This window comes from Anolis sagrei, chromosome 9 (genome assembly GCF_037176765.1).
Source record: "Anolis sagrei isolate rAnoSag1 chromosome 9, rAnoSag1.mat, whole genome shotgun sequence".
Classification (NCBI taxonomy): Eukaryota; Metazoa; Chordata; class Lepidosauria; order Squamata; family Dactyloidae; genus Anolis; species Anolis sagrei.
Window position 1 is genome coordinate 16106939 of NC_090029.1, and position 21573 is coordinate 16128511.

Sequence of the window (21573 nt, forward strand, 5' to 3'; positions counted from 1 at the left end):
TCTGTGAAGCAATTAAAATGAGCCATTTTTCAAATACTAAGCAGAAAATTACTAATGGGCAGACTCAAGAAAAGGCTTTCATTTCAATCTCATGTCCTTTTATTCTTCTATAAAAAAAAGAAAGCAAGAAGAAAATAAGGTGGTTTTCAGATAGATTACTACATAAAGGAGTCACTTGCTCGATGTCATAAAAACTATGGCAGCGTAGAATGACGGAGATTAACAGCTAGATTTAAATCACACCGCAGTCCAGTTAATAGCAGCGTCTAATTAAAGAATGCATTATAAGTCTGTAATGTTGATTTGATGGAAAGAAAAACCCTCAACTTTGGCATTTTCCACTGTCAGTGATTGCTATAGATGCCCCATGTGTGTGATAGAGGATGCCCATGAAAGATGAATCAGCTTATTTTCTCTACCATGAGGACTAGCAGCTTGGATTATATCTCTCTACTAGCTATCCCTTGCCAGGCGTTGCTGGTGATCTGGAAAATAAAGGAACGAGAAAGTATTGGTTTCTGTTCTGTCGCGCGCTGGGTCTGTAATAGCTGTACTTTTCTATAGGACATATACTTTAAGCCCAGCGGGAAGCCAGGGGTGCCTCAAAGAGAGGTTCTCAGGGATTTTTCTGAAGTGATGGTTTTTAGAGTCTTTAATGATACAACAAAGTCTTCATTATGGAGCAAACAATGGTTCAAACAACACTTCAAAGCTTTCTTAGTCTAGTTCTCAATGGGCTGGCACCTGACTTTAATTAACTGAACCTTCTCTGTAGGAAAAACCATTTTTAACCTCTCCTAGGCTGTTTACTATCTATGCCTCATTGGTGTGGGTCCTACTACCTATTCCAAATGCATCTGGATATCGAGTAGACTTACCAGCCGAGGCTTGTAGATATTTCAGATGGAGTTCCGTGGATCTGTAGTGCTGTCCTCCCTCAGAGAATTCTTTGAGAACTTCAGGGCTGTTTTCCCTCTGTTTGCTGTGAGGCTGAGAGGCTGTGAGCTCTCAGCCAGAGCCTTGGGACCTTTTCCCTGGAATTTCTGTTTCTGTTTCCCTGGATGTTTTTTCCCCCTGGATGCTCTTTTCCCCTGGATGCTCTTGAGAAAAGAAGCTTTTCTACGGGACGAGCTGGTCTACGTCCTATAGTTTAGCTTCCTTGTGTGAGACTGCCCAAAAAAATGGCTCCTTTCCTTCCGAGAGCCCTGAACAAGGGGCGGAACCAAAGCTTAATTATGATAGACAGGAGGCCTGCCCTATGACTGCAAACAGATAACAGAAAGAAAATAAAGTTGGAGCTCCTGGTACAGCCATACCAGCACAGTTTCTAATATATGTAATGTCTTAATGATTGTGAGTAAACAGTATTTCTTGCTGTTTCTTTGTCAGTGTTGATGTGGAGAGTGTCTGGTTTTCCTACTCTGGAACAGGCAACATATCATTGTCATTCTTTAGGAGTCCCTTTCAAATCTAGGATACTAAATCTCTCTCTCTGTGTGAATCATATCTATCTATCTATATCTATGGCTGGATGGCTCTTTGTCAGGAGGGCGTTGATGACATTTTCTTGCCCTGATGAAGGGAGTTGGACTGGATAGCCTTAAGTATTTTCTGTTGGTCATGAGGGTTCTGTGTGGGAAGTTTACTCCAATTCTGTCGTTGGTGGAATTCAAAATTCTCTTTGATTGTAGATGAACTATAAATCCCAGTAAATACAACTCCCAAATATCAAAGTCTATTTTCCCCAAACTCCACCTGTGTTCATATTTGGACATATGGAATATTCATGCCAAGTTTGGTCCAGATCCATCCACAGCAACCTGGCTGCTGTTCATTGGACTAATTGAAGCTTCCGGACCATCTTCAAAGGCAATCCCACGTAGAGTGCGTTGCAGTAGTCTATACGGGATGTAACCAGAGCGTGGACTACCGTGGCAAAGTCAGGCTTCCCAAGGTACAGGCACAGCTGGCGCACAAGCTTTAACTGTGCAAATGCTCCCCTGGTCACCGCCGAGACTTGGGGTTCCAGGCTCAGCGATGAATCCAGGATCACACCCAAGCTGCGAATTAGCCTCCCTGCATAAACAGTACCTAAATTTCCTACTTGATAGATGAAACTGTCTTTCGGGCTGCAAAGGTTGACAGCAAGCTACACAGAATGGTCAGAAGCTCACTCTGACCCGGGCTGGCTTTGAACTCATGACCTTTCGGTCAGTAGTGATCTTAATGCAGCTGACTCCCAACCAGCTGTGCCACAGTCCCAGTTCCAATTTATTTGTCTTTAGTTGGGATTAATAACTTGGTTTTGATCTATAAGCTAGACAATAAGACCAAAAAACATGAGAAATACTCAGGAAACAGAAAGCCTTATTTCTTCTTTGCTAATTTATTGGGTGCACAGAAAACTTCACAACTGCAGTTGCACAAATCATCACAAAGGCACAAGCAACTCACCCAACAGTGGGCATCATAGTTTCCAGTATCACACATTTTATAGAAATGCTCAAACCCTGATTGAAATGTGCCCATTTTTTCAAGACTTAAATAAAGCTTGCCATTTTGTGGCATTTTGCATCAAATAAGGATTTTTTTAAAAAAAGTGTGCTACTAAAATAGGGGTCCTCAAACTTTTTAAACAGAGGGCCAGGTCACAGTCCCTCAAACAGTTGGAGGGCCAGATTATAATTCGAAAAACTAAACAAAACATGAATAAATTCCTATGTACACCACACATATCTTATTTGCAGTGCAAAAAAACACTTTAAAACAATACAATAACTAAAATGAAGAACAATTTTAACAAATATAAACTTATTAGTATTGCAATGGGAAGTGTGGGCCTGCTTTTGGCTAATGAGATAGGATTGTTGTTGTTGTTGTTGTTGTGTGCTTTCAAGTCGTTTCAGACTTAGGTTGACCCTGAGTGGGGGCCGGGTAAATGACCTTGGAGGGCCGTATCCAGCCCCTGGGCCGTAGTTTGAGGACCCCTGTTCTAGATGGACGACTTGATGAAGGATAAAGGAAAGGGGAGATTATTCAGATTAGACATCCAGAATATGGATGGGGCTGTGGAGGTGCAGTGGGTTAAACAGCTAAGCTGCATAACTTGCTGACCAGAAGGTTGGTGGTTTGAATCCGCTGACGGGGTGAGCTTCTGATGCTAGCCCCTGCTTCTGCCAACCTAGCAGTTCAAAAACATGCAAATGTGAATAGATTAATAGGTAACGCTTTGGCAGGAAGGTATTGATGCTTCATGACGTTATGCCGGCCACATGACCTTGGAGGCATTTACGGACAATGCCGACTCTTTGACTTAGGCATGAAGATGATCACCAACCCGCATTTTACTTGCCATTTTGTGGCATTTTTCATCAAATAAGGATTTTTTTTAAAAAATGTGCTACTGAAACAGGGGTCCTAAAATTTTTTAAACAGTCCCTCAAACTGTTGGAGGGCCGGATTATAATTTGAAAAAAAAACCCAACCATGAATGAATTCCTATGTACACCGCACATATCTTATTTGTAGTGCAAAAAACACTTTAAAACAACACAATAATTAAAATGAAGAACAATTTTAACAAATATAAACTTATTAGTATTGCAAAGGGAAGTGTGGGCCTGCTTTTGGCTGATGAGATAGGATTGTTGTTGTTGTTGTTGTTGTGTGCTTTCAAGTCGTTTCAGACTTAGGTTGACCCTGGGAGAGGGCCGGGTAAATGACCTTGGAGGGCTGTATTCGGCCCCCGGGCCATATTAGTATTTCAATGGGAAGTGTGGGCCTGCTTTTGGCTGATGAGATAGGATTGTTGTTGTTGTTGTTGTTGTGTGCTTTCAAGTCGTTTCAGACTTAGGTTGACCCTGAGTGGGGGCCGGGTAAATGACCTTGGAGGGCTGTATTCGGCCCCCGGGCCATATTAGTATTTCAATGGGAAGTGTGGGCCTGCTTTTGGCTGATGAGATAGGATTGTTGTTGTTGTTGTTGTGTGCTTTCAAGTCGTTTCAGACAGGTTGACCCTGGGAGAGGGCCGGGTAAATGACCTTGGAGGGCTGTATTCGGCCCCCGGGCCATATTAGTATTTCAATGGGAAGTGTGGGCCTGCTTTTGGCTGATGAGATAGGATTGTTGTTGTTGTTGTGTGCTTTCAAGTCGTTTCAGACTTAGGTTGACCCTGGGAGAGGGCCGGGTAAATGACCTTGGAGGGCTGTATTCGGCCCCCGGGCCATATTAGTATTTCAATGGGAAGTGTGGGCCTGCTTTTGGCTGATGAGATAGGATTGTTGTTGTTGTTGTGTGCTTTCAAGTCGTTTCAGACTTAGGTTGACCCTGGGAGAGGGCCGGGTAAATGACCTTGGAGGGCTGTATTCGGCCCCCGGGCTATATTAGTATTTCAATGGGAAGTGTGGGCCTGCTTTTGGCTGATGAGATAGGATTGTTGTTGTTGTTGTTGTGTGTTTTCAAGTCGTTTCAGACTTAGGTTGACCCTGAGTGGGGGCCGGGTAAATGACCTTGGAGGGCCGTATTCAGCCCCGGGCCGTAGTTTGAGGACCCCTGTACTAAAGTGTGAGCCTGGCAAAAGCAAGGATTTACATCCCTTCCTGTTCCTGGAGCATTTCCAAGTCATTACGGCAAACCATTTGCACACCATATTGCCAAAGAAACTATTTCGGATCCAGCAGATCAGTCTGGCCCTTTCCCCTTCAAACCAGACTTCTTTTTTACTCTTGCAGAAAGCGCTCACATGTTTTTCCCATGAGGGCTTGGACACTGCTTTCATGTTTGAAGGAAAGCAGAAGATTCTGTAGCCTTAACCCCAGATTTCTTGTGAAAAGGTTCCAAGTGCATGGCCAACATCTCCAGATATAATCAGCTGCAAAATGTGGCCTTGTGGTTTCCTTGTTGATCTACTAAATCCTAGGGAATAATCTGCCAAATCTTAGCAGCACCAAACCTCCAAATAACACCAATGACCTTAGGAGAAACAAGCCGGGAAGGCGTTTTACCATTGGCTAGGACAGCGTATTAAAATACAAGGCATTGCTGTAGTAAAAACAGGGTACCTCATTCCAGCTGTCTATATATATTCCTTTCCAGCACTAAATCTGTCCAGGGACCTTTCAGAAATACAACATTAAGCCTCCTGCCTTCGCTTAGTGAATAGAAATGTGAAAAGGATGGAGATAAAAATCAGAGGGACATACAATAGCAAATGTACTATGATTTAATCACCATTACAGCTTAAAACAGCACAGTCGACATTCACCCTTGGTAAGTCAGGGATAAATCTCTGTCGATGGCCGCCTGGAAGAGTGACGGCATGGTCGCTCCAGGCCTTTTGACAACACCGATCACACACGTCCCCTGTGTCCCAGACATGGGGCAAGGAAAAAAGGTGAAGGGCGTTGTCTCAAGAACATCCTCCCCAGGATGGAGCCCAAGGAGACTCCAATGTCCATGAGGTGCTGCATCTATTTGGGCTGAACTTTCAAAAGAGCCCTTCAAGGTGCCCTTACTTTACCTTTTAGAACAAGGAACTAAATGACTATTGGAGCCACCAGCCTCCTGTCTGAGTGATTTGTATTCCTTTGGTCACCCTAGCCCAAGATATTTTGGTGCCCAAGTTGAAGGAACGGATGGTGTGATGCACAATGTGACCCAAATACAAGCCATGCCTCTGCTCAGTATCACTGGATCTACAACGCTGCTTCTTCTACTTTGAACAGAATCTAATGGTACAACTTTCTCCTTTGAAGAACATGCTGTTGTTGTTTATTCATCCAGTTGCTTCTGAATCTTTGTGCCTTCATGAGCCAGCCCATGCCAGAGCTCACTGTTGGCCATCACCACCCCCAGCTCCTTCAAGGTCAAGTCAGTCACTTGAAGAATAAATGTAAAGGTTTCCCCCTGACATGTAGTCCAGTCGTGTCCAACTCTGGAGTGTGGTGCTCATCTCCATTTTTAAGCCGAAGAGCCCGTGTTGTCCGTAGACACCTCCAAGGTCATGTGGCCGGCATGACTGCATGGAGCTCTGTTACCTTCCTGCTGGAGCGGTACCTATTGATCTACTCACATTTACATGTTTTTGAACTGCTAGGTTGGCAGAAGCTGGGGCTGGCAGCAGAAGTTCACGCCGCTCCCCGGATTTGAACCTGTGACTTTTTGGTCAACAAGCTCATCAGCTCAGTGCTTTAACCCACTGTGCTACCGGGGGCTCGTTGAACAATAGATGTGCATAAAACATTAATAGGATACTATCTGTTGCAGAAGAATTGCCTTGTCCGTCATGGTATAATTTTGTTAGATAACAGAATGGCTGCCAAATGTCGAATGGGTGCTTAAATGGACAAAGTGAGGAAGCTCCTTCACAACATCAACTTGTTGGTCATCTTTATTCCTTCTGTCTGGCAACCAGATATCTTTATAACAGAATAACAATACACTCCGCCAGCTTCAACATCTCGGATTAGATCCTTCTTTGGAGGCTTTAAAACAGAAGCTGGATGGCCATCTGTCAGGGGTGCTTTGAATGCAATTTTCCTGCTTCTTGGCAGAATGGGGTTGGACTGGATGGCCCACCAGGTCTCTTCCAACTCTAGGATTCTATAATTCTATGACCTGGGAAGACAAGCGGACAAACGTCAGTGTGCTGGAAGAAGCAAAGACCACCAGCATTGAAGCGATGGTCCTCCAACATCAATTCCGCTGGGCTGGCCACGTTGTCCGGATGCCTGACCACCGTCTCCCAAAGCAGTTGCTCTACTCTGAATTAAGAACAGAAAATGGAATGTTGGTGGACAGGAAAAGAGATTGAAAGATGAGCTCAAAGCCAGCCTTAAAAACTCTGGCATAGACACTGAGAACTGGGAAGCCCTGGCCCTTGAGCACTCCAGCTGGAGGTCAGCTGTGACCAGCAGTGCTGCAGAATTTGAGGAGGCACGAGTGGAGGGCAAAAGAGAGAAACATGCCAGGAGGAAGGTGCGTCAAGCCAACCCCGACCAGGACCGCCTTCCACCTGGAAACCAATGCCCACACTGCGGAAGAAGATGCAGAGCAAGAATAGGGCTCCACAGCCACATGCGGACCACAAGGAAACCCATAATGGAAACCCATCTTACTCGTCCAACGAGGGATCGCCTAAGTAAGTAAGTAAAGTAAGACCTGGGGTGCATCTACAATGTAGAATTAATGCAGTTTGAGACTGTTTTAACAGCTTTGGCTTGGTACTAAGGAGTTGTAGTTTCACAAAGTCTTTGGCCTTCTATGCTAAAGAGTGCTGGTGTCTCATCAAACTACAACTCCAAGTTTCCGTAGCACTGAGCCATAGCAGCTAAAGTGGCTTCAAATTATATTAATTCTACAGTGCAGATGCAGCCCTGCTTGTGTTGTTTTTGAGAAACCTAGTCTGCAGAGAGCTCATTGGCTACAAACATCAGAAACCGAATGTTGAGAAACATCAGAGGCAGAATTCATACCTCGGAGCGCTTTTCCACATATCAAATGGGTTTCCCGCCCCAGCAACTTGAAACACGTGCCTCCTTAGAGAGTCATTTACAGATACGGCATTTGGAGAAAGAAAAAGCGCTCGTATTTCTAATCTTCTTCAGAGCGTTTTTATTTGGGGGTGGAAATGAAAAACAGCAGCTCACACTAGAAAGGAGATGGAGAGGAAAGCCGAAGAACCGTTGGCTGGAGAGCTGAGAAAGTGTGGCAGAAGTCAAACAATCGTGTCTGACATGAAAGCAGCTACAGACAGAAGAAATGTCATTTCCTCCGGGGTAAGCGACACGACAAATTCAGCGTTCAAAGTTCTCATGTTTCATCCTAACAAATTCCATTATATTAGCAAGATTAGAAAAATCGCATTTTGTTTCCTTGGGCTGTGAAAATGCAAGCAAAGTAAACTCATCCGGGAAAGGAAAAGGAACACTTGTGTGTCGAGGGGAAATGTGATATTTTCTTTCCCGAGATTAGAAGGCTCCATACATTTGCACCTTGTGTAAGGAATAAATGGAGGACATGGGAATGAATGAGCAAGCCAAAGTGTTTTGAAGTCTTTTTTTTCCAGGTCATCTTTTGCATTAACAACCAGGGCATGACCAGGATTATTAGCTTCTGTTGAAAGATGAGTCTTCTGAACAATTGGTCTTATTTCTTCTTTAAAAAAATTAAATACTGGATGGTAATTGTTTTCAGGGGAAAAATGGGAGGAATGGGGAAGGGGAGAGCACCCCATTTGTTAAAAGCATATATTGTTGAGCATTGTTGACCCATGAAGTGTTCTCAGTCCAGAGAGATGAATTAACACTATTCGTAATTTTGAGAGAACATGTTCAGGAATGTTCAGCATCTCATGTCACCGGGATTGAGCATATCATTTGCCTGCCCATCCCTGAAATAAAGAGACAACACACCATAATTTGGATTAAATTATGGGCAACTTTATTTAAATGTTACCTATTTAAATGTTCCCTGTAGTAACCAAGGATGTGAGAGCTGGACCTTAGGGAAGGCTGAGCGAAGGAAGAGAGATGCTTTTGAGCTGTGGTGTTGGAGGAAAGTTCTGAGAGTGCCTTGGACTGCGAGAAGATCCAACCAGTCCATCCTCCAGGAAATAAAGCCCGACTGCTCATTGGAGGGAAGGATACTAGAGACAAGTTGAAGTACTTTGGCCACATCATGAAGAGACAGCAAAGCCTAGAGAAGACAATTATGCTGGGGAAAGTGGAAGGCAAAAGGAAGAGGGGCCGACCAAGGGCAAGATGGATGGATGGCATCCTTGAAGTGACTGGACTGACCTTGAAGGAGCTGGGGGTGGTGACGGCCGACAGGGAGCTCTGGCATGGGCTGGTCCATGAGGTCACGAAGAATCGGAGATGACTGAACGAATGAACAACAACAACATTTAATTTTTGTTTTAACCTAAACTAACAGGGGTAATGAACTTGGGTACGAAGCTGAAGAGGTATCCCAGCTGGGTATACCCTCGGCTAACTGGGGTGAACACCTAGGTTCCCTGGTAACCATACCCGGGCAACCTCTAAGGCAGTGGTTCTCAACCTTCTTAATGCTGTGACCCCCTAATACAGTTCCTCCTGTTGTGGTGACCCCCAACCATAACATTATTGTTGTTGCTTCTTCGTAACTGCAACTTTGCTACTGTTATGATGTAAATATCTGATCTGCAGGATGTATTTTCATTTACTGAACCAAATTTGACACAAATACTCAATACGCCCAAATCTGAAGACTAGCGGGGTTGGGGAGATTTATTTTGTCATTTGGGAGTTGTAGTTGCTGGAATTTATAGTTCACCTACAATCAGAGAGTATTCTGAACTCCACCAATGATGGAATTGAACCAAACTTGGTTCGCAGAACTCCCATGACCAAGAGAAAATACTGGAACACTTTGTGGGCATTGACCTTAAGTTTGGGAGTTGTAGTTCACCACATCCAGAGAGCACTGTGGTCTCAAACAATGATGGATCTGGACCAAACCCGGCATGAATACTCAATATGCCCGAATGTGAACACAGATGAAGTTTGGGGAAAATCAACCTTGATATTTGGAAATTGTAGTTGCTGAGACTTATAGTTCACCTACAATCAAAGAGCATTCTGAACCCCACCAATGATAGAATTGGGCCAAACCTCCCACACAGAACCCCCATGACCAACAGAAAATACTGTGTTTTCTGATGGTCTTTGGCGACCCCTCTGAAATCCCCTCATGACCCCCCCAGGGGTCCTGACCCCCAGGTTGAGAAATGCTGCTCTAAGGGAAACGTGAAAGGGGTCTTTCTCAAACTTGTTGAGACCAGACTCTCCCATTTCTGGGCCATCCAATTTGACCTCACCGAATAACTTAACTTGGTGAGTGTTTTAGCAAATGGCCCACACCCCTAAAAGGGGGGTGTCTTGTGTGAACCGAAACTTTTGTGTTTCCCTAACTATTTTCCGCTAAGCCTATTTAAGACAAAACCCCACCATACTATCTAGCCCCTAAACAGTACAGCGTAGGCAAAACCCCTCCCAGAACATGAGAGGGGAAAAAATTCCTACCCGGTCCCCAAAAGGCAACCAACGATTATACTGTTAATGGGCGGGTGTAGTGGGTCGAAGTTCAGGTCCTGAATGAGGACCACGAGGCAGGCCAGGCCTTTGCTAGCCATGCCCCCTTTTCTGGATGGTTCCATTTGGAACCATCCATTCCATTCTTTCGGGGGAGGTGAGGCAAATTCCTCTCTCTCCCTCACTTTGTGAGGGAGAGAAATTCTCTTTACAATGATTTTTCAATGCTCCTTGTAAAAATGCATATGTTGTTGTTATGGACCTTGGAGTCAATACAAACTTATGGTAATCTTTAGACATATGCATTTGGAATAAACGTTGCCCCATTTTATGTCCCGGCTTTCATTGGGGGCCCTGATCCATTTTTGGAAGCCTCCTGGAACTTTCAGTTCTTTCGTTTTGGAACCATCCATTCCATTCTTTCGACCTGAAAATTAGACCATTTGGAGGGGGGGGGGGGTCCCACCCACTGGCTCCCCTTCCCCATGTGTTTTCTTCTTACCTGGCACCAGCTGTTTCGACTCTATAATAAGAGGTGCTTGGCTGTAGGCACTGGAAGGAGCTCATGCTTTCTGGACTTGCCTGCATGCCCCGCCACACATGCACTCTCCTTAAAAAGAGAATGCTTGTGTGGCAGGGCATGCAGGCAGACCCAGAAAGCACATGTGCCTGCCAGTACCTGCAGCCAAGTGCCTCTTACTCTAGAACAGTGTTTCTCAACCTGGGGGTCGGGACCCCTGTGGGGGTCGCGAGGGGGTGTCAGAAGGGGCTCCAAAGACCATCAGAAAACATAGTATTTTCTGTTGGTCATGGGGGTTTTGTGTGGAAAGTTTGGTCCAATTCTATCGTTAGTGGGGTTCAGAATGCTATTTCATTGTGGGTGAACTATAAATCCCAACAACTACAGCTCCCAAATGGCAAGGTCTTATTTTCTCCAAACTCTACCACTGTTCACATTTGGGCATATTGAGTATTTGTGCCAAGTTTGATCCAGATCCATCATTGCTTGAGTCCACAGTGTTCTCTGGATGTAGGTGAACTACAACTCCAAAAATTCAAGGTCAATTTGGCTCCACCACTTGAGGTTCTCCATCTTTGTTCTCCAGGCTTGTGGCTCATTTCAGGAGAGGGATTATTTCATTTTAGCAGGATGGAATATATATGAATTCCTGCATCAATAGAGAAGGTGAAAGACTTCATGTCATGGGTTTGGTGTGACTTCATGTCCACCAGACCTTCCCTGTATTTTCTCTTGGTCATGGGAATTCTGTGTGCCATGTTTGATTCAATTCCATCATTGATGGAGTTCAGAAGGCTCTTTGATTTAAGGTGAACTATAAATCCCAGCAACTCCAGATGTACCAAATGACAAAATCAATCACCCCCAACCCCATCAGTATTCAAATTTTGGGAGTATCGGGTATTTGTGCCAAATTTGGTCCAGTGACTGGAAATACATCCTGCATATCAGATATTTACACAACAATTCATAATAGTAGCAAAAGTACAGTTATGAAGTAGCAACAAAAATAACGTTATGGTTGTGGGTCACCACGACATGAGGACTTGTACTAAGGGGTCGCGGCATTAGGAAGGTTGAGAACCAATGCTCTAGAATAAGAGGTGCTCAGCTGCAGGTGTGCTCCGGGCCATCCTACATGCCCCACCACACACACGCCGTGACACTCTGTGAGAGTATGTGTGTAGTGGGGTGTGCAGGCAGGCCTGGAGTGCGCCTGCAGCCAGGCTCCTGGCCTGCCTGCCTCATCAGACATGTACTCTCTTTCCAAGGCAAGGAAGCAACTTTAAATACATATGAAAGCAGGCTTTCCTGTTGAGCAGATTTTCGTGTGGGGAAGGGGCTTCCCGTTTCGTGCTTCCAAAAAAAATCAAAGCCACGAAAGAAACGGTAGGAACAAATTTTGCACACATGGTTAATAATCTTCTTGGCAAGATTTATCCAGTGATGGTCTGCCATTGCCTTCATTAATTTTGCTTTGTCCAAGGACATCCATTAGGTTTGCTTTGTTGTTGTATTGTTGTATTTGTATTTGTTGGGCTTGGCCTCATGTAAGCCGCCCTGAGTCCCCTCGGGGAGATGGTGGCGGGGTATAAATAAAGCATTATTATTATTATTATTATTATTATTATTATTATTATTTCCATAGCTTTGTAGGAATTTGAGCCACAGATCTTCTAGGTTCCTACCTGGTCCATTCCTGAAATATTTACTCAAGAGCAGCTTTTATCAAAAATCTTCACTTAATGATCTCTTTCCCCTTCTTGCTTTGACTCACAGACATTCATATTTGCCTTTTACAACATCCCAAAACCTAAATTTGAGTGATGACATAATATTAATGACCTTATCTCCTTTACTTCATGACTGACTGCATGACTGGGTGGAATTATTCACATGATGTAATGCAGGCAGCAACGACAGAGAAAGAAGATGTCAATGCTCCAAAGTAGAGGGAATGGATATACTCAGATTCGTCCAGAATCAAGTATTTGTGGTCAAGATATAGAAATAGAAGAATATTAAGAATAAATGTAGTTGGTCTATTTATTTATTTGCTTTACTTCTATACCGCCTTTCTCAGCCAAAAAGGCGACTCAAGGCTGTTTACATAGTAAAGGTTAACACAACAACATCAAAAAAGCAGTTAAAACACATTATACAAAACATATCAAATCAAGCAATCATTATCATAGACGTGCGCCTCAGCAAACAAATCAAAATCAGAATCCGTAATCATAATCCTTTATACCAATTCCTATGTTCAGTTGTACCATCTTACTATGTTTCATTGCACAATTTAGCCAAACGCTTGTTCATAAAGCCAAGTCTTGACCCTCCGGAATGCCAGCAGTGAGGGGGCCTGTCTGATGTCCACAGGTAGGGCATTCCACAGCTGGGGGGCCACCACTGAGAAGGCCCTGTCTCTTGTCCCCGCCAACAGCGCCTGCGATGCGGGCGGGACCGAGAGCAGGGCCTCCCCAGACGATCTTAATGTCCTAGTCGGTTCATAGGAGGAGATACGTTCGGAGAGGTAAGTAGGGCCAGAACCGTTTAGGGCTTTATAGGCTAAAGCCAGCACCTTGAATTGTGCCCGGTAGATTGGCAGCCAGTGGAGCTGGCGCAACAAAGGAGTGCTGTGTTCCCTGAGTGCCGCTCCTGTTAGCAACCTGGCTGCCGAACGTTGGACCATTTGAAGCTTCCGAGCAGTCTTCAAGGGCAACCCCACGTAGAGAGCGTTGCAGTAGTCTAAGCGGGATGTAACCAGAGCGTGGACTACTGTGGCCAAGTCAGACTTCCCAAGGTACGGTCGCAGCTGGCGCACGAGTTTTAACTGTGCGAATGCTCCCCTGACCACCGCCGAAACCTGGGGTTCCAGGCTCAGTGATGAGTCCAGGGTCACACCCAAGCTGCGAACCTGTGTCTTCAAGGGGAGTGCGAACCCATCCAACACAGGTTGTAACCCTATGCCCTGTTTGGCCTTGCGACTGACCAGGAGTACCTCTGTCTTGTCTGGATTCAATTTCAGTTTGTTCGCCCTCATCCAGACCGTCACAGCGGCCAAGCACCGGTTCAGGACCTCGACAGCCTCCTTAGTAGCAGGTGGGAAGGAGTGACAGAGTTGGACATCATCTGCGTACAGATGACACCGTACCCTGAAACTCTGGATGATCTCACCCAGCGGCTTCATGTAGATGTTGAACAACATGGGAGACAATATTGAGCCCTGAGGAACCCCACAAAACAACGGTTGTGGGGTTGAACAGGTGTCTCCCAATAACACCTTCTGAGATCGACCCTTTAGGAAAGACCGGAGCCACTGCAAAACAGTCTACCTTATTTTAGCAGACCAAATAAGCAATCAGTCAAAATTGTGGCCAGAGAAGTAATATTGTGAGAGCATTCAATGGTAGTTTAAGAGGAGCAAGACTGGAATTTAATTGGGAATGGTAGTGGACCTTGGAGAATGATGTTCTCAAGCAGCGATAACTGAATGCCTATCAGTGGGAATGCTTGCTTGGACATATACCCACTGTCTCTTGGCAAGGGGAGACACCAGTGTTCCAGCTTAGATATATGTAGAGTTAATTAGGAAAGAATTCTTCAGTATGAGCAATTAGTACTTATCTTGGTGCTGTCATTTCTTGATCTATTTTAAGAAGCCCTCACTCTTGAACAATGACTATTTCACCTTGGGGTTGCCATCTAGCAGGGGGTATCTTTTTTGGCCAATTAAATACTGATATTTTATATGTCATTGCTGGTCCCTGCTTCATATTTCACCTAGCTAGAAGATAGACAGATACTTAGTTTTCTGTAAAACAGTCTTAATTAAATTATACCATCTTTTAGAAATGGTTGAGGGAAATAGGACACTGAAGAACTAATTGGAGAAGGTTGTCCATAGGTAGAGGAGGTGGTCTACCTCCCAAATTCTTCTCATTGTGGTAACAGCAACATTGATGAGTATCGTCTTTTGTGAGTGAAGAGAGGCAAGACAGCATTTATTTATTTATCGTGTCATCAGCAACCATTGTATTACAATTCTAACAGAGCAAAACAAACACACAGATTAAAAAGAAAAGAAAAAACACAGAGATTTTGCAAATTTGGTAGTTGGTTAAATGTCCTTTGACCAGTATCTGGCCACTTGGAGTGCCTCTGGTGTTGCTGCAAGAAGGTCCTCCCTTGTGCATGTGGCAGGGCTCAGGGTGCATTGCAGCAGGTGGTCAGTGGTTTGCTCTTCTCCACACTCGCATGCCGAGGATTCCACTTTGTAGCCCCATTTCTTAAGATTGGCTCTGCATCTCGTGGTGCCAGAGCACAGTCTGTTCAGCGCCTTCCAAGTCGCCCAGTCTTCTGAGTGCCCAGGGGGGAGTCTCTCATCTGGTATTACCCATGGATTCAGGTGCTGGGTTTGGGCCTGCCACTTTTGGACTCTCGCTTGCTGGGGTGTTCCAGCGAGTGTCTCTGTAGATCTAAGAAAACTATTTCTAGATTTAAGTCGTTGACATGCTGGCTGATACCCAAACAGGGGATGAGCTGGAGATGTCTCTGCCTTGGTCCTTTCACTATTGGCTGCTACTTCCCAGCGGATGTCAGGTGGTGCAATACCGGCTAAGCAGTGTAATTTCTCCAGTGGTGTGGGGCGCAGACACCCTGTGATAATGCGGCATGTCTCATTAAGAGCCACATCTACTTTTTAGTGTGGTGAGATGTGTTCCACACTGGGCATGCATACTCAGCAGCAGAGTAGCATAGCGCAAGGGCAGTTGTCTTCACTGTGTCTGGTTGTGATCCCCAGGTTGTGCCAGTCAGCTTTCGTATGATGTTGTTTCTAGTGCCCACTTTTTGCTTGATGTTCAGGCAGTGCTTCTTGTAGGTCAGAGCATGGTCCAAAGTGACTCCCAGGCATTTGGGTGCGCTGCAATGCTCCAATGGGATTCCTTCCCAGGTGATCTTCAGAGCTCGGGATGCTTGTCTGTTCTTAAGGTGAAAGGTGCATGTCTGTGTTTTAGATGGATTAGGGATCAGTTGGTTTTCCCTGTAATAGGCAGTAAGAGCACCTAGAGCTTCGGAGAGCTTCTGTTCTACCATCTCAAAGCTCCCTGCTTGAGTGGTAATGGCACGATCATCAGCATAGATGAAACTCTCTGTCCCTTCTGGCTAGACAGCATGAAAAAGGTCTATTAGGGGAGATAGAGTGACTTTGGGTTCTTTGGATCCAGAGCCCTCCCATTTCTCTGACATAGCTCTGGCAAGGGAAGGAATATATCTCTGGTGGAGCAACCATATTTGTTCCTCCAGCCATTTTATGCCCTACTTGATGCTTCCGTCACTGCATTCCTCTGATATTTGTGTTAAATAAGCCTGTGGTCCCTGAGTAGACCCATGTTGAGAGTACGGAGCTGCAAACTGAAAAAAAATCCAGCTGTATGTATTTGGAAAGCAAGAGCTGGGTAAAGGATGTTCTGATTTATAGTTCAGCCTCTCTTATCCATTTTGCCACCTGATAATGTCAGCTTTCATGGTTCTCCTGCCTCTCGGCTATTAAATACCAGCGGTCTAATATCAAATACTGAAATCAAATATCAGCGAATGTCACTTGCTGGTAGTTATCAGATTCCATACAAATACTTGGCAAAATGATCCCGTATTCAGAGAATATCTCAAGGACAATGGACATCTACATTTGGAGATTGATGTCTCCAAATATGGTGATGCTCTTCTTGGCTCCAAAAAAACCCCCAATAGTGCACATTTTCAGAGCCTTTTTCATGGTGGCACACCATATTTTGAATTCTTCCCTATTCTATTATTATTATTATTATTAAAAACACAGCAAGATGAGTCCACGGCAGACAAGATCACTCTGCTGGCTGTTGTATTGGATCAAGTATCAGATTATTATTATTATTATTATTATTATTATTATTATTATTATTATTAGAAACTCAGCAAGGTGAGTCCACATCAGACAAGATCACTGCTGGCTGTTGTATTGGATCAAGTATCAGATTATTATTATTATTATTATTATTATTATCATTATTATTATTATTATTATTATAAACACAGCAAGATGAGTCCACATCAGACAAGATCACTGCTGGCTGTTGTATTGGATCAAGTGTCAGATTATTATTATTATTATTATTATTATTATTATTAGGAACACAGCAAGATGAGTCCACAGACAAGATCACACTGCTGGCTGTTGTATTGGATCAAGTGTCAGATTATTATTATTATTATTATTATTATTATTATTATTATTATTATTATTATTATTTTCTATCTTGCTTTTCTCCTGAGTCGGGGCTCAAAGTGGCAAACAACATGTATAAAGTAGAAAAATATTACAGTTAAAATGAAGAACATCATCATAACCATATCTAATAAAAGGTATATATATCTATATCTATATCTATATATATCTTCAACATCAATGTAATTGACAACTAGCACAAACATAGTTAAACAATAGATTAAGACCCCATCTAAAATCAATTCATTTAGGCCATAGTCAGGTCACTTAACGGACACCGAGGTATAAGACTTAACATCAATCTGATTTACGTGAGAATTCTATTAATAGCAATGATTCTTCTGGGTTTTATGCATAATATGCATGTTCTATTTTATCTCCCAACAGATTGAGAAAAGATAGCTAGAATTCACTGTGACATTTACATATGCATAACCTAAAGTTATCCATCTGTAACTGATTCATATTCATCGTCCTTATGTATTTATCACTGTGGCACTATTCCATGTATAGGGGGAGTGCTATGTCCGGAATAACAACACAAGGCATCAGTTCTTTGGGCTAACAAGGCCACAACTTGTATTGGTTATGGGTCACAAGGAATATTGTGTCCAATTCTGGGCACCACAATTCAAGAGAGATATTGACAAGCTGGAATGTGTCTGTCCAGAGGAGAGCGACTAAAATGATAAAGGGTCTGGAGAACAAGCCCTATGAGGAGCGGCTTAAAGAGCTGGGCATGTTTAGCCTGAAGAAGAGAAGGCTGAGAGGGGATATGATACCCATGTATAAATATGTGAGAGGAAGCCACAGGGAGGAGGGAGCAAGCTTGTTTTCTGCTTCCCTGGAGACTAGGACACGGAACAATGGCTTCAAACTACAAGAAAGGAGATTCCATCTGAACATGAGGAAGAACTTCCTGACTGTGAGAGCCGTTCAGCAGTGGAACTCTCTGCCTCGGAGTGTGGTGGAGGCTCCTTCTTTGGAAGCTTTTAAACAGAGGCTGGATGGCCATCTGTCAGGGGTGATTTGAATGCAATATTCCTGCTTCTTGGCAGAATGGGGTTGGACTGGATGGCCCATGAGGTCTCTTCCAACTCTTTGATTCTATGATTCTATGATTCATGACTGGATTAGCAACTGCACTTGGGTCCTGGATCTCAGCATTGACCTGGATGCCTGTTGGTCAATGAGCATTCTGCTCTACACTTGAGTTGTAGGCCTGGATACTGGTAGAGGGCTCTACTAGTATGTTACCATTGCCTCTACTCCAGTTCCCATGAGGGTAGGAAGGGTGTGTTGCTGAGGTGTCCATCCATGACCTATCCGGACTCTCTTGTTATTTGTGCCCCTAGAGAGAAGGGCATTGAATGTGAGATTCCAGATCCAGGACCCATGCCATGACAACCACCCCTGAAGCTGTGACAATAACAAGTATGCTGCAAGGGAACAAGACTGAGCAAAGAAGGGTGGGATGAATGTATTGTCGAAGGCTTTCATGGCTGGAATCACTAGGTTCTTGTGGGTTTTTTCGGGCTATAGGGCCATGTTCTAGAGGCATTTCTCCTGACGTTTCGCCTGCATCTATGGCAAGCATCCTCAGAGGTAGTGAGGTCTGTTGGAATTAGGACAATGGGTTTATATATCTGTGGAATGGCTGGAGTGGGGAAAGAGCTCTTCTCTGCTGGAGCTCAATGTTTCAACTGACCACCTTCCTGCAAGGCAACTGAGAAGCAAGGACCAGGAAGCCCCCTATTTATGCTAGATCAATGGACCTGAGGGACAAGGTTTCCTTCAGGTACACTCAAATCAACCTCCAAGTCTGAATGTAATTAGCTGCCTTTTTTCGCTCCTCCCTCCATGAATACAGGGTGTGCGCCGAGGAGGAAGATCCATGATGGGGATTGAAAATGGAAGCTGGATATGCCTGCCCAAGCTACAATTGCCTCACATGGTAAGTCAAGCAGAACATTTGCCATAATTGTCAAAGTCCCCCAATCCTGCATTAAGGAGCAGCAGTTGCTGCAAGTGACAAGTGGTTTGTTCACCTATCACTCCGGTCAGAGTATATTGATATATCTCTGGTGCAAGAATGAATTCCAACATGAATCCTACTTCTGACTGTTACATTGGAAATCACTAAACGAAGTGGATGGAAACATCCCGATTGACATAAGAACAGACCTCCAGCACTTGCAGAAGCTGCTGCCACAGAAAGCAAAATAAGGGTCAGGAGCCGCTACTTCATTACGTAGTTGATCTAGGATCTTGGTCATTATTAAATCACTATAAATTAAAATGCTGGTTGTAATCAACACTGCCTGAGCTCTGCAAGTGCAGCATTTTTCCGAATGAAGCAGAGAGTGTTTGAGGACCGGGACATCTGTAGGGATACCAAGGTGCTTGTTTATAAAGCTATTGTCCTCCCAACCCTGCTATATGCCTGCGCAACATGGACGATCTACAGAAGTCACATGCAACTCCTGGAACGATTCCATCAGCTCTGCCTCCAAAAAATCCTGCAAATCTCTTGGGAAGACAAGCGGACAAATGTCAGCGTCCTGGAAGAAGCAAAGACTACCAGCATTGAAGTGATGCTCCTCCGTCATCAACTCCGCTGGACTGGCCATGTTGTCTGGATGCCTGACCACCGTCTCCCAAAGCAGTTGCTCTATTTCAAACTCAAGAATGGAAAATAGAATGTTGGTGGACAGAAAAAGAGATTTAAAGATGGGCTCAAAGCCAACCTTAAAAACTCTGGCATAGACACTGAGAACTGGGAAGCACCAGCCATTGAGAGCTCCAGTTGGAGGTCAGCTGTGACCAGCAGTGCTGCAGAATTTGAAGAAGCACGAATGGAGGGCGAAAGGAAGAAATGTACCAAGAGGAAGGTGCGTCAAGCCAACCCCGACCGGAACCACCTTCCACCTGGAAGCCGATGCCCTCACTGTGGGAGAAGATTCAGATCAAGAATAGGGCTCCACAGTCACCTATGGACCACACTTTGAGGACCATCATCCTCAGACTATGAGGGATCGCCTAAGTAATCTGTTTTAAGCATTTCCATAACCGGGAAATATACTTTTTAAATGAAAAAATACACAACAACTGTAGATTTGGGAAATCTGTGATTCTTCAGACATCTGGGCCTTCCAACTTCCTGTCAATGCAGACAGCATCACTGATATGGATTATATGGTGGCTTAAGACTCTCCCCACCATTGCCCTATGATGAACTTGAGGTTAATACTGTCATGATGCTCATTCTGCTACTTTTTGGCAGAGTGTTACTTCTGAAACATTCAGATTCTCTTTCCCTTGTCATTCATAATGATAAAATATCTGGCACAGTAAACAAGAACTGCTTCCAAAGTTCAAGTCACCAAGATGAGATGGGTGTGTGTGCCCAATTTAAGGCTCTGAGCCCAGATCATTTGAGACAGCATGCAACCACCCAGCTGTAATATATCTCTCCCTGACTCAGCTGTCTACAGCCCACTCAGCATCATAATCATGTAAATTAAATACAAATTTTAAAAATTGTCCCCATTAAAATGATCTATTAATGTTGTAAGACTCCGGCACTTATGGGGAATGACTGTAATTGTGTGATCTTGCCATTGGCACATCTTAAAAGACCTGGCAGATCTTGAAGATATTTACACCTCTGGGATTAATTTTATTGTAAGGAATTAACTTTTGGCAAAGCACTGTTACTACTACCATTAGTAAGGCGGCGGCATGGGAGGGGGGTGTGGGGTAGAGGGAAGCTGCTGCTAACAGCTGCTTTTTAAATTATGATATTGCTGGAGAAACAATTGGAATGGAATAGATTGCCAAATCCACAAAGTAGGAACCTCTTCCTTTTCTCATCATTACATACTTTCCTTGAGGGAAAAATAGAGATGAATTCTTCACTAAGTTTCTTTTGAAAGATAGTGATGAGTCATCTGAGCAATTTTTTCCTGCCATAAGAAAGTTTTGAGTGCATCTACAATGTAGAATTAATGCAGTTTGGCACCACTTTAAGTCCCATGACTCAATGCTATGGGAGCCTGGGATTAGTTTGGTGAGGCATCAAAGAGAAAGCTAAAGACCTTATAAAACTACAACTCCTGTGATTCCATAACATTGAGCCATAACACTTGTTTGTTTGTTTACAATATTTATATTCCGCCCTTTTCACCCCGCAGGGGACTCAGGGCGTATTACAATGTACATATACATGGTAAACATTCAATGTCATAGACACACAACATATACAGAGAGACACACAGAGGCTATTTAACATTCCAGCTTTTTCATGAGGATATTCTGGCCACCAGGGGAGCTGTCACTTCACTGTCAGTTTGTGACACTGATGAAGTACTTCCTCATTCTTTGCATGCTTGCTGGAGATTTTTATGGCATTGTAAATTAGCCTCCCTGCATAAGCGGTACCTGAATTTCCTACTTGACAGATACAATTGCCTTTCAGTCTGCAAAGGTCGACAGCAAGCTACACAAATTGGTCAGAAGCTCACTCCGACCCGGGCTGACTTTGAACATGACCTTTCAGTCAGTAGTGATCTTAATGCAGCTGACTCTGAGCCAGCTGCGCCACAATCCCAGTGCCATCATTTTACTGTGTAGATTCACCCCTTGAAAGCCACTCTGTTTTAGAATGGAATTCACAATTCCGGACTTTTTCTGCAGAAATTTCACATGTGGTTATT

The 21573-nt window shown here is 44.0% G+C and overlaps 1 long non-coding RNA gene across 2 annotated transcripts in view; it reads left to right on the plus strand.

The window, feature by feature from the left end:
• The window catches only part of LOC137097609 (uncharacterized), a 42381-nt gene that overhangs the window by 13037 nt on the left and 7771 nt on the right, over positions 1–21573 (plus strand). For both annotated transcript variants that reach the window (XR_010910303.1, XR_010910302.1), the window contains exon 3: positions 18729–18812. This is a non-coding gene — a long non-coding RNA (uncharacterized lncRNA). The remainder of the gene's footprint in view (positions 1–18728; positions 18813–21573) is intronic.